Here is a 12,907-nt window from a genome sequence, read left to right on the forward strand (position 1 = left end):
ACCTTTAGCAATATTTTCAGACCTTCTCCAACATTTTCCACTGCCTTTGTGAGCAATCATAGATGACCTTCACACAGAAACGAATCTTCCACTCCCCTTCGTCTTTTCCTTTTCTCTCTCTTTCTCTCCTTTCCTCAATCAGGAACTCCAGTTGGACTCCATTGTTTCCAAGTCGACTTTCATCCTCATCCACAGCTCCTCTACACGAGCCCTGAACACCTGTTCATGTAAGTGACATCTTTTATGTCTTTATTTTTATATTTTATAGTATTTTATTTTATTTTAATTTTGAGATGGAGTCTCCCTCTGTTGCCCTGGCTGGAGTGCAGTGGCACAATCTCGGCTTACTGCAACCTCCACCTCCCAGGTTCAAGCATTTCTCTGCCTCAGCCTCCAGAGTAGCTGGGATTATAGGCACCTGCCACCACACCCAGCTGATTTTTGTATTTTAGTAGAGACGGGGTTTCACCATGTTGGCCAGGCTGGTCTTGATCTCCTGACCTTGTGATCCACCCGTCTCGGCCTCCCAAAGTGCTGGGATTACAGGCATGAGCCACTGTGCCTGGCCCATGATTTACTATTTATAAGAACATGGGCTTACTACTTGTGTAGCACTTATCCCTGTATTTTAGATGGGAGTTGCTGAGGTTTGGTGACTACATCTGGCCTCTCAGGGAAATGGCCAAATTGTTCAGATTCTCACCTGTATAATGTGAAGTTGCTTCGTTACTACTGTGAAATGAGTTATAAAGGGAAATTTTTTATTTTTATTTATTTTTTTATTTTAAGTAGAGACGGGGTTTCACCATGTTAGCGGGGATGGTCTCGATCTCCTGACCTCATGATCTGCCCGCCTGGGCTTCCCAAAGTGCTAGGATTACAGGCATGAGCCACCACGTCCGGCCATATTAAGGGAAATTTTTTATAAAAAGAAATAGATTTAGGCTGAGTGCGGTGGCTCGTACCTGTAATCCTAGCACTTTGGGAGGCCAAGATGGGTATGGGTGGATTGCCTGAGCTCAGGAGTTTGAGACCACCCTTGGCAACATGGTGAAAACCCATCTCTACTATACAAAAAAAAAAAGCTGGGCATGGTGGTGGGTGCCTGTAGTCCCAGCTACTGGGGAGGCTGAGGCATGAGAATTGCTTGAGCCTGGGAGGCAGAGGTTGCAGTGAGCTGACATCACACCATTGCCAGCCTGGGCAACAGAGCGAGACTCTGTTAGTAAAATATATCTAGTACCAGATGCTTTTTGGTCTCCTAATGACCTATCAAACTGCAGGTTTTTTGGCTTTGTAATATATTCAGTTCCACATTTATTCAAGAATTGAAAACTTTTTATATCTTCATTATGTGCCAAGTACTGGGTGGGACACTACGTGTCAGAGATGAACAAATCCCAGATCCCAGGATTTCACAGTGGATGTTGGAATTTAGTGCCATTTAGCTTAATTCGATTCTGCAGTAGTCCCCAAGATTTTCCAAGATCATCCTGTCCTCCAGTGTCCTGTTGATTCAACTTCAGAATATATCCCAGAGTCTGTCCCTCATCATTCCTCACTGCTGCCACCCTGGGCCATCTGCCATCATCTCTCAACTGGATTATCTCAGTTATCTCCTAACTGGTTTTCTTATTTCCATGCTTGCCTCCTTCAGTCTATTCTGTTTGTTTGTTTGTTTGTTTGTTTGTTTGTTTGTTTTTTGAGACGGAGTCTTGCTCTCTCGCCAAGGCTGGAGTGCAGTGCTGTGATCTCTGCTCACTGTAACCTCCACCTCCCAGGTTCAAGCGATTCTCCTGCCTCAGCCTCTCTAGTAGCTGGGATTACAGGTGCGAACTCCCGTGCCTGGCTAATTTTTTTGTGTTTTTAGTAGAGACAGGGTTTTGCCATGTTGGCTAGGCTGATCTTGAACTCCTGGCCTTGAGTGATCCGCCTGCCTTGGCCTCCCAAAGCATTGGGATCACAGGTGTGAGCCACACCTGTACTCTCAATACAACAGCTAGAACAGTCCTTTTACAGTGGAATTCAGATCATGTTTACCCCTCTGTTCAAACTCTGTGTGGCTTTCTGTTTCTACATGATTTGCCCCCCTACTACCTGTCTGTCTGTGCTTCCTGCTACTCTCCTGCTCTTACTTCTCTGTATAAACACTGAGCTTATGGTGTTTCCTTTAACATGCCAGGCATGCTTGACCCTGTCCTATCTCTGGGGCTTGCTGTTCCCTCTGCCTGGAACATTCTTCCTCTGGCGTCTGCACAGCTCACTGTCTCACTGCTTTGGATTGAGGCTCAAAAATCACCTTATCAAAAGTGGCTCCAGGGTGCTCTGCGTGAAATATATCCTCAACTCATTTCCTATTTGATGTCTGACTCCCCCACTCTTCTTCGCTAAAACGTAAGCTCCATAAGGGAAGGGATTTTGTCTGTTTTGTTCTGTTGTATCCCTAAATACCTAGAAAGTGCCCAGTAAATGTTTGTTGGTTGAATGACTAAATCAACCTATTATTGAATCAGTCAATGTCCTCTGTAGGAGGGACTTCTCATGCCAGTGGTCCCTATCTGTATGTTAGCTGTGTAGGGAGGGACGTGGTCAGAATGGCTCTGTCTGTGTGGAATAGTTTTGCTTAGCATAATCCCAGCAGCTTATTGGGGTTAAGACACAGTTTTAGCCTTATTAGTATCACTCTTTAATCATAAAGTCAGAGGGTGTTAAAATTGGAAGAGATCTGGGAAACTATTTGGTCCGCTTTTCTCATTATTGATGTGAGAATAACAGAGCCTAGAGAAAGTAAGTTAATTACTCACAATCATAAAGCTGTACAGGTCAATCTGAAATTAGGCTTCTGACTCTGTAGTCTTTCCTACATGTGTTCTCCCCTGCCTGAGACAGTTCATGGGCTTTCAGGTTTGACAATTTTCTCTCCAGTCTCTCAACAGAAGCTTTTATCTGGACATTCTAGGTTAGCCTAGATGGACGATGACCCTGTGATGTGGGGAGAATCCCAAAGGTTGACCACCGTGAATATGAACTACCCTAAATGTGTCAGGAGCACCGCAGGCAAGCTCACTCCTTCATTTGCTGGAGCCATGTAGGGTAGAAAGGAAACCCAAATCAAGACCATTTGCTGCTTCAGTTCCTTTATTGCATGTGACAGTCCAATGTGTCTCCATTTAAACTCAGATTTTTTGATGAATGGTCAGACCAGCTGCAGGCCCTTTGGGCCAGAAGTCTTGATCTCCCCAACTGTTCATATTCTTTTCTTTTTCTTTCTTTTTTTTTTTTTGAGATGGAGTTTTACTCCTGTTGCCCAGGCTGGAGTGCAATGGTGTGATCTCAGCTCACCACAACCTCTGCCTCCCGGATTCAAGTGATTCTCCTTCCTCAGCCTCCCAAGTAGCTGGGATTACAGGTGTGTACCACCACACCTGGCTAATTTTTGTATTTTTTAAGTAGAGATGGGGTTTCACCATGTTGGCCAGGCTTGTCTCGAACTCCTGACCTCAGGTGATCTACCTCAGCTTCCCAAAGTGCTGGGATTATAGGCATGAGCCACTGTGCCTGGCCGATAACAGATATTTTTTGAGCGCCTGCCAGGTGCCAGGCACAGATCTAGGTGCTGGGAACTTAGGGGAGAATGAGTAAGACAGTCTCTGTTCTCAGGGAGCTTCCGTTCTAGTGGTGGTGTGGTGGTGGGAAAGCAGACTATATACATGCCACAAATGATATGTTTTCAGATGGTGATAAGTAATTTGAAGAAAATAAATGGAGCTGTGGGAGTTAGAATGTTTGGGCATTGGGATGGACACTGACCTATTGGGATGGGCAGTGAAGACCTCTCTGAGGAGGTGACATTTGAGCTGAGGCAGCTCAAAGAAGATCTGGGCAAGAGTGGTCCTGAGGGGTAGGACATTGAGTGCAGGGACCTGAGATGTGAACGGACTTGGCACGGTGTTTAAGCACCACAAAGATAGTCAGGGTGGCTGGAGCATAGTGGAGCCTGAAGGAGGAAGTAATACTCAGATGAGGATGGAACACCTTCTAGGCTATGAAAAGGAATCTGGATAATTCCAATGGAGTAAGAAGCACTGTGATTAAATCAGGGGTCGGCAAACTCTACGGCCCATGGGTCGAATCTGGCCTGATGCCTTCTTTTATGAATAAACCATATTGGAACACAGTGTCACCCATGGTTTTACATATTGTCTATGGCTGTTTTTAATGTTACAAGAACAGAGTTGAGTAGTTTCAACAGAGGACATATGACCCAGAAACCTAAAATATTTACTGTCTGGTTTTTATAGAAAAGTTTACTGACCCCTGAACAAAATGATCTATGTTTTGAAGAGGAGAAACTCTGGGTACTATTGGCACGGTGTACGCAGGTGTACTCTTGTCTCTTACCGTTCCCAGACTGGGTACTACTCTGGGAATGAATGGTAAGAGACAAGAGTATACCTGAATAGTTCAGATAAGAAATAACTAGATCTTGGCCGGGTGCAGTGGCTCACGCCTGTAATCCTAGCATTTCGGGAGGCTGAGGTGGGTGGATCACGAGGTCAGGAGTTGGAGACTAGCCTGGCCAACATGATGAAATCCTGTCTTTACTAAAAATTGAAAAAATAGCTGGGCATGGTGGTACACACCTGTATTCCCAGCTCCTTGGGAGGCTGAGGCAGGATAATTGCTTGAATCCAGGAGGCGGAAGTTACAGTGAGCCGAGATTGTGCCACTATACTCCAGCCTGGGCGACAGAACAAGACTCTGTCTTGGAAAAAAAAAAAGAAAAAAGAAATAACTAGATGTTGAGCCACCAGAAAACAAAGATCACACTGTTTTTATTCTATTTAAAAACACCTAGCTATGCTTTGTACTCATTAAATATTGTTGAATGAGTGATGAGATGCTGAATAGGAGGTGCCAGTGAATATAAAGGGGAAAGGAGGTTTTGAGAGATATTTAGGAGGTAAATATGATCCACCTACCTCGGCCTCCCAAAATGCTGGGATTGCAGGCCTGAGCCACCGTACCTGGCCAAAGACAGATTTTTTTGTTTTTGTTTTTGTTGTTGTTTTTAGACGGAATTCCGCTTTTGTTGCCCAGGCTGGAGTGCAATGGTGCGATCTCGTCTCACTGCAACCTCCGCCTCCTGGGTTCAAGCGATTCTCCTTTCTCGGCCTCGCGAGTAGCTGGGATTACAGTCATGTGCCATCACACCTGGCTAATTTTTTTGTATTTTTTAGTAGAGATGGAGTTTCGCCATGTTAATCAGGATGGTCTCCATCTCCTGACCTCAGGTGATCCGCCCGCCTTGGACTCCCAAAGTGCTGGGATTACAGGCGTGAGCCACCACGCCTGGCCAAAGGCAGCTTTTTAAAGGGTTGCACAGCACTGCATATGCTACTTAAAATGAGAAATTATTCTTCATTCTTAGAATGTCAGTTGGTTTTATTGGTTGATAAATTCCCAGTTACTCGTACTCACAAGCACAACATTGATGATGAGTCTGACATCCCTCGTAACTTAAGAATCATTAGTATGACTGCCTTATGGAGGCATACTGCTCTATCTCGGATTTATTTCAATAATAAAACCTTTGGAAGGTTTAATAATGAAACCTACTTAAGGCCCTTTGCTCAAGAAGTCTGAATTGCTGATCACTGCAATTACTTCCATGGCAGCTGTAGAGCAATTTAACAGGATAAGAGTGAATAAGATAAATTACACTCAGATTCTTAATGGATTGATATGCAAAAGTATGTAAAGGAAGATGGGGGTGGGAGAGGGGTGCCTTTCAAATTTCTGCACACAGTAATAAAATAGGGAACTGGGCCATTGTAGCCATTACTGCTAGGGATTAGTCATCTAGTAACAAGCTCTGGGGCTCAGTGGTGGGTAGGACATCCTGTTTATTATAGACAAATTGGGTTAATTCTCTTGTTTGTGTGCGTCTGTGGAGAGGGTGGGAATTCTAGGTGATTTGCTACTTGTCTGATTTAGAATACTCCCCTTTCTACTAAAGAATTAGTATCTTTGGTACGAAAATAGGGAGGCAGACCAGTTTTACAAATAGCTACTGACCAGGAGAATAAGTTTCTGCCAGGTGAGTGGTTAAAAAAAGGCAGACTAGAAAAATAACTAGGATGTTAAGTGTTTCTTATTTACAAGGCTAACATAAGTTCTCCCCATGTGTTGGAGATGGAGGAGGGGATGAATCAGTTAAGAAGTGAGTACTATGCTTGCTTTGAGTGTCCCTCAATTTGTATTTAGGGAAGAAGAGTGAGGATGTGGTTATATGGGTAGGGGGTGGGCCCAGGGAAGGGGCCCAAGGAAGGAAATTCAGGAGACTTGACTGCAGTTCTATCCTTATGGACATTCCTTGGCACCTGATCACATTATGGATGCTTCACAGTCTGCTGGGTATTGATTTTTCTTTTCTTTTGTTTTCTTTTCTTTTTTTTTGAGACGGAGTTTCGCTCTTGTTGCTTAGGCTGGAGTGCAGTGGTGCAATCTTGGCTCACCGCAACCTCTGCCTTCTGGGTTCAAGTGATTCTCCTGCCTTCGCCTCCTGAGTAGCTGGGATTAGAGGCATGCACCACCACACCCAGCTAATTTTGTATTTTTACTAGAGACAGGGTTTCTCTGTGTTGGTCAGACTGGTCTCGAACTCTCGACCTCAGGTGATCCATCTGCCTCAGCCTCCCAAAGTGCTGGGATTACAGGCATGAGCCACCTCACCTGGCCAATCACAATTTTAAAAAACCACCATAGCCTCGTTAATGATGTTCAGTAGCTCATCACCACAAATCATTGTGCATAGTCACTGTATCAGAGGCTCTAAACTGCCCAATTTTTTTTTTTTTTTTTTTTTTAGATGGAGTTTTGCTCTATCGCCTAGGCTGGAGTACAGTGGCACAATCTCTGCTCACTGCAACCTCTGCCTCCTGGGTTCAAGAGATTCTCATGCCTCAACCTCCTGAGCAGCTGGGATTACAGGTATCCACCACCCCACCCAGCTAATTTTTGTATTTTTTAGTAGAGACGGGGTTTTACGTTGTCAGCCAGGCTGGTCTTAAACTCCTGACCTCAAGTGATCTGCCCGCCTCGGCCTCCCAAGGTGCTGGGATTATAGCTGTGAGCCAACATGCCCAGCCGGAACTGCCCAATTTTAAAGGGATAATTGGGAAAACAATTGTTTAAAAAGGAAATGAAGGAGTTGCATTTACTGCGCTTAGCAGTGTGAAGACCCTAGAAAACCTGTGTGAACTCCTGGGGGTTCACAGTCTACTGCCTGGTCAAGAGCCTTAGAAAACCAGGAGCCTTAGGAGACCAGGTTCTGAAAGCTTCCCAGGGCTGTATAAACTACATTAAGTTCCATGATGCCCAATGAGTAGTCCCACATTTCCACAGTAGACACGCTATTGCTGCTTCCTTCCTTATCATGAGAAGAGCAGAAGATGCAGATAATACATGAAGCAGGAAGACAAAGGGGAAACACTGAACTTGTCACCTACCTTTGGGTGCCCCTCATGCTTTGTGTTTCCCATTGAGCCTCACTTATCAGTGACACAGGGAATGGTCCCTTTGCTCTTTACTTTCCCTGTGGCTGCCTGGAGGTAGGGGAGGCAGATCATGCCACTTGCCGACATTATGTTGCTGTGGATTAGTTGGAGGGACAGGAACAGGAAATGTTCCTGGCGGTGTATGTGTCACTGGGGCTCACAGGGGTACTTTTGAATCTTCTCACTGGCCTCTGTGATTCTGTGACCCTGGTTATTACATGTTCAGAAAGTGTCAGCTTATTTGAAAGGGATACTCTTATTTTCTATTTCTATTTAAACATTACCAAAAACCGTCACACTTTTTTTTTAATTGAAATATTTTTGTATTTTTTATTTTTTGGAGACAAGAGTCTTGCGCTTTCGTATGGACATGAAGGGACTCATAGTCCTTCCCCTACAGTATGTCTTTAATTTAATAATATATCAATGAAGGGTCATGTCTGAATGAATTATAGAAGTTTAGGACCTAAAAAAGGAAGGTCCCAGAAACCGGACTTTGGTTTATTTCTACTACTACACTTGCTATTGAAATCAAGCAGACAACTTCATTTCTCCTGGATTCAGCTTTCTCATGTGTCAGAATGGGAGAGGAAGGGAGGCACTGGGATAAGTGTCATTCCACTGTCTGTAGTTCTAATCTGGCTAACACATGTGTGAAAAATTCTTAGATTTGTTGACAGCGGTTTCCTGGAGTGCTGTCTTGAACGATTCTGAACAGACTCAGCAAGAAAGTGTGTTTCAGTTGATTGGGTGTGTCTGTCATGGAGAAGGAAGTAAGGAGTAGGGAGCACGCAGCATTCCCGGGGCATTCCTGTCCATTGTCTCAATACCTGCTGCTGACGTTTCCTGTCCCTTATCAGGAATACTGACTATTCTGTGTCTAATCACTTGAACTTAGTGAGTACTACTTAGTTGCATCATAGACACCACCTGTCTTTGAACAGCTACCCTGCCTCTTGAGAATGCAAAGGCTGCCAGGGGCCACTGCTGTATGGTATGGACTTTGGTCATTTCTGCTTAGAACACAGAGGTCATTTTGACTAATAACATAACTCTCGTTTTGATTGAAAGTATTAAAATGGGCTGGGCACGATGGCTCATGCCTGTAATCCCAGCACTTTGGGAGGCTGAGGTGGGTGGATCACTTGAGGTCAGGAGATCGAGACCATCCTGGCTAACATGGTGAAACCCCATCTCTACTAAAAATACTGGGTGTGGTGACCTGTGACTGTAGTCCCAGCTACTTGGGAGGCTGAGGCAGGAGAATCGCTTGAACCGGGGAGATGGAGATTACAGTGAGCTGAGATTGCACCACTGCACTCTAGCCTGGGCAAGACAGCAAGATTCCATCTCAAAGAAAAAAAAAAAGAAAGTGTTAAAATGTTCCTCCTAAAAGTACTTTTAGGCTGTTCTTCAGATTTGCCCAATATCCTAAGCAAAATGCCTTCAATATGAAGTGAATATTGCTCGATTATAGGGAACTTGTTCATAATGTACTTGAGAATGCAGATACAAATAAAAGAATATCTGCATCAAATTTTATCTTCTACAAATTATTTTCTCTTGCACTTTCAGTTGAAGCTCTTGGACTCACTGAGGCAGTAAAAGTACCATATCCTGTGTTTGAATCAAACCCCAAGTTCCTGTATGTAGAAGGCTTGCAGACAGGATTTCCTTTCAAAGCCCTCCTGGTTTGGAATTCCATGACTTGAAAGGATCATCCATGGGGGTAATAAAATCAAGTTTGTTGTTAAAAAAGTAAGTTCCAGGCCGGGTATGGTGGTTCATGCCTGTAATCCCAGCACTTTGGGAGGCCAAGCCAGGTGAATCACCTGAGGTCAGGAGTTCGAGACCAGCCTGGCCAACATCTCTACTAAAAATGGAAAAAATAAGCCAGGCATGGTGGCTGGTGCCTGTAATCGCAGCTGCTTGGGAGGCTGAAGCAGGAGAATAGCTTGAAGCTGGAAGGCAGAGGCTGCGGTGAGCTGAGATCACAGCACTGTACTCCAGACTCTGAGTCTGGAGTGGCACTCTTGCCTCAACAACAACAACAGTAATAAAAAAGTAGGTTCTATTTGCCACTGTAGTCATTTCTGGAATTAAAACAATAAACTGACATTTTTACTAAAATATTTTTCTAGCTAGAGGTGACAGGTGTGGCTGTAAGTCCTTGATGGAAAAGCCTGGCTCTGAGCTGCAGTGCTGGCACTCTCCATTGCCCCTACAGTCCTTCATCCTGTACTCAGCTGTCTTCATCAGTGCAAGATTAGTGACCACTGCCTTCATGGTGTTCAGAGGCACTGCGGTGGCTCACAGTATGCCTAAGTACTTGAATGAAGTTTAATTTGCTGGGTTTTATGTGCTCTGTTATTCCTGGGTCAGTCTTGTGAGCAACTAAATATTGATGATTGAGTTTCTTTTCTTTTCTTTTTTGTTTTTTTGAGACAGAGTTTCATTCTTGTTGCCCAGGCTGGTGTGCAGTGGCGTGATCTCGACTCACTGCAAACTTTGCCTCCTGGGTTCAAGTGATTATCTTGCCTCAGCCTCCCAAGTAGCTGGGATTACAGGCATGCACCACCATGCCTGGTTAATTTTTGTGTTTTAGTAGAGACAGCTAGTTTTTCTGTTTTTAGTAGAGACAGGGTTTCACCAAGTTGGTCAGGCTGGTCTCGAACTCCTGACCTCGGGTGACCCACCCGCCTCGGCCTCCCAAAGTGCTGGGATTACAGGCGTGAGACACCACACCTGGCCTGATGTGATGATTGAGTTTCTTATTATATCTATATTTCTGTAGAATTTTAGTGGCTGAAGAAAGTACACTAGTGTTAATTTTCTTTTTCATGAAAGAAGTAATTTATTCTTCATATAATTACTTGCCAGTCATGGAAAGGAAAAGTCAGGGTTTTTGTCCACAGTGATAGGAATTATTGTTACATTACAGGATGACTCTGCGAACGCCTTTAGGGAAAAACACTGGTCATATCATGACTGTTTTACTCGCTGTGAGGCCACCATTGTACTGGCTACCGTAACATTTCTTGGTTTTCTTTCTAGACCTGAACTAGTTATTTCCTACTCACCTCCTGGAATGGCTAATAAACACTAAAGGTAAGAGATTACCTGTATTTCATATTATATTTCACTGCATTAAGACATTCTTTCTCAGCATTCCTTAAATCACACAGAATCATTGACCACTCTCTTTGGGGGACTTGCAGTTAGTTTCTTGGCTTTTGAAAGTATTTTATTTAATGGATCTCTTTTTCTTTCTTTTTTTAAAAAAAAATGTTATTGGAAGTGTCACATTTGCAATCCCACTTCATTCATGTTTCCATGGCTTTGTTGAGCCCCCTGTGGAGGATAACACTACAAGTTTAATTCTGCAGGTTCCTTTGAAAAGAGCCTAACTGAATGAATTTTAATACTCTGCTCTTATAAAGCATCTCCTTCTGTATTTTTTCCCACAATATACCAAAGTAATTCTGTGCTTATTTTACAGCTTCACAGTTTCTGAAAAGATCATGAAGCTGTGAGAGTAGTGAAAAGCTTCCTGACATTGAGGTCACTGTGGAAGGTAAGGGTCAGTCCTTGGCATGTTTCTGTTGATTCTCCAGTTTAATAGTTATGTCAGTTCACTAGCTACATGTTTATACAGATGAAGATAACCAAACTAATTTTACATGTGAACAGCTGCCTGTGATAAAGCTAAACTTCTGAATGTTTTTAACAGAGATTTTGAAAATCATTAACAGAAAATAACTAACATGGATCACATCATAAACTGGACTCAAAAAAATTCCTAAAATGCTTTTCCTTTATTGCAACAAATAAGGGTGCAGAGGGTCACATGGAATGTTTCTTCATCTTTTGTCTTCTTTGTTTTTAAACAGCAGTGCTTGGAATGAAAGTATTTCCTGCAACACCCTCTAATGTACTTCCTTCTCTCTGTGCCCACGGGGTCTGCAGGGTTCTCATCTTTTCATGTTCACATTATTAAAATACTTCATACAATACCAAAGACAGTTCCCAACCAACCATCAAATATGGGTATTTCTTCCATCTCCTCATAAATTTAAAAGGAAATAACTGCATTAGGATCTTTCTTTCTTTTTTTTTTTTGAGACAGAGCTTCACTCTGTCGCCCAGGCTGGAGTGCCGTAGTGCGATCTTGGCTTACTGCAACCTCCGCCTCCCAGGTTCAAGCAATTCTCCTGCCTCAGCCTCCCGAGTGGATGGGACTACAGGTGCATACCACCATGCCCAGCTAATTTTTTGTATTTTGGTAGAGACAGGTTTCACCATGTTGCCCAAGGTGGTCTCAAACTCCTGAGATCAGGCAATCTGCCCACCTCAGCCTCCCAAAGTGCTAGGATTACAGGCGTGAGTCACCGAGCCCAGCCTAGGATCATTCTTTATGTCCTAAGTGTTGAATTTTTAAGTAAGAGTTGCAGTACTGGTGTTTAGTGGCGCAGTAATTTCCATTTAATCATCTGGCATACTCAGAGAGAGGATACCAGATGACTGAGAGTATACCTCACACAGAGTATACCAGATGACTAAATGGGGACTACAGCAAGTATTTAAACTCTTCATTCATTGATCCTATTAAAGGAAAGCTTACTTAATAACATAAACTCTTGGTTATGAATTAGATGTTTCTCCTATGAAAGCTTATAGGCATCTTTGAGCAACTTAATAACAGACTATTTCTGTTCAGAAATGCAAAGAACTAAAAATATATTCAAACCTTTACTTTCCTCCTTTTGGAAAAGATCAGAGTATCGGAGATCTCTCCTCTACACGAGGTGTCATCCTTTCCTGAAGGAGCTCCTTGTAAAGTGCATGAGGTGTTTCATTCATTCATTCATTCATTCATTTATTTATTTGACACAGAGTTTCACTCTTGTCCAGAGTAGAGTGCAGTAGCACTATCTTGGCTCACAGCAACCTCTGCCTCCTGGGTTCAAGCGATTCTTTTGCCTCTGCCTCCCAAGTAGCTAGGATTACAGGTGCCTGCCACCACGCCCAGCTAATTTTGTATTTTTAGTAGAGACAGGATTTCTCCATGTTGGTCAGGCTGGTGTCGAACTCCTGACCTCAGGTGATCTGCCTGCCTTGGCTTCCCAAAGTGCTGGGATTACAGGCATGAGCCACCGTGCCTGGCCGAGGTGTTCCTTTTGGTAAAAAGACACACTCCGTGACCACACAGACCTGAGCCTCAATTTATAAAGATTTGAACAAGGTGAACAATGACACTATGTAAAAGGGGGGTTAATTCCAAGGTGACAGGAACTTTATAAAGAAAATTATATTTAAATTAGGCCTTGATGGAAGAGGAGAATGTCACC

The 12,907-nt window shown here is 43.5% G+C and overlaps 2 protein-coding genes and 1 long non-coding RNA gene across 18 annotated transcripts in view; 1 reads left to right on the forward strand and 2 right to left on the reverse strand.

Moving 5' to 3' along the window:
• The window catches only part of RABGEF1 (RAB guanine nucleotide exchange factor 1), a 1,203,668-nt gene that overhangs the window by 629,156 nt on the left and 561,605 nt on the right, over nucleotides 1–12,907 (reverse strand). The window lies entirely within an intron of this gene.
• The window catches only part of CRCP (CGRP receptor component), a 344,305-nt gene that overhangs the window by 93,336 nt on the left and 238,062 nt on the right, over nucleotides 1–12,907 (reverse strand). The gene's annotated exons all lie outside the window — the stretch shown is intronic.
• Nucleotides 10,531–12,907, forward strand: part of LOC117072934 — a 28,684-nt gene continuing 26,307 nt past the window's right edge. For all 4 annotated transcript variants that reach the window (XR_004433018.1, XR_004433017.1, XR_004433016.1 and 1 more), the window contains exons 1-2: nucleotides 10,531–10,667; nucleotides 11,059–11,133. This is a non-coding gene — a long non-coding RNA (uncharacterized LOC117072934). The remainder of the gene's footprint in view (nucleotides 10,668–11,058; nucleotides 11,134–12,907) is intronic.

This window comes from Trachypithecus francoisi, unplaced genomic scaffold (genome assembly GCF_009764315.1).
Source record: "Trachypithecus francoisi isolate TF-2019V2 unplaced genomic scaffold, Tfra_2.0 Lachesis_group4, whole genome shotgun sequence".
NCBI lineage: Eukaryota > Metazoa > Chordata > Mammalia > Primates > Cercopithecidae > Trachypithecus > Trachypithecus francoisi.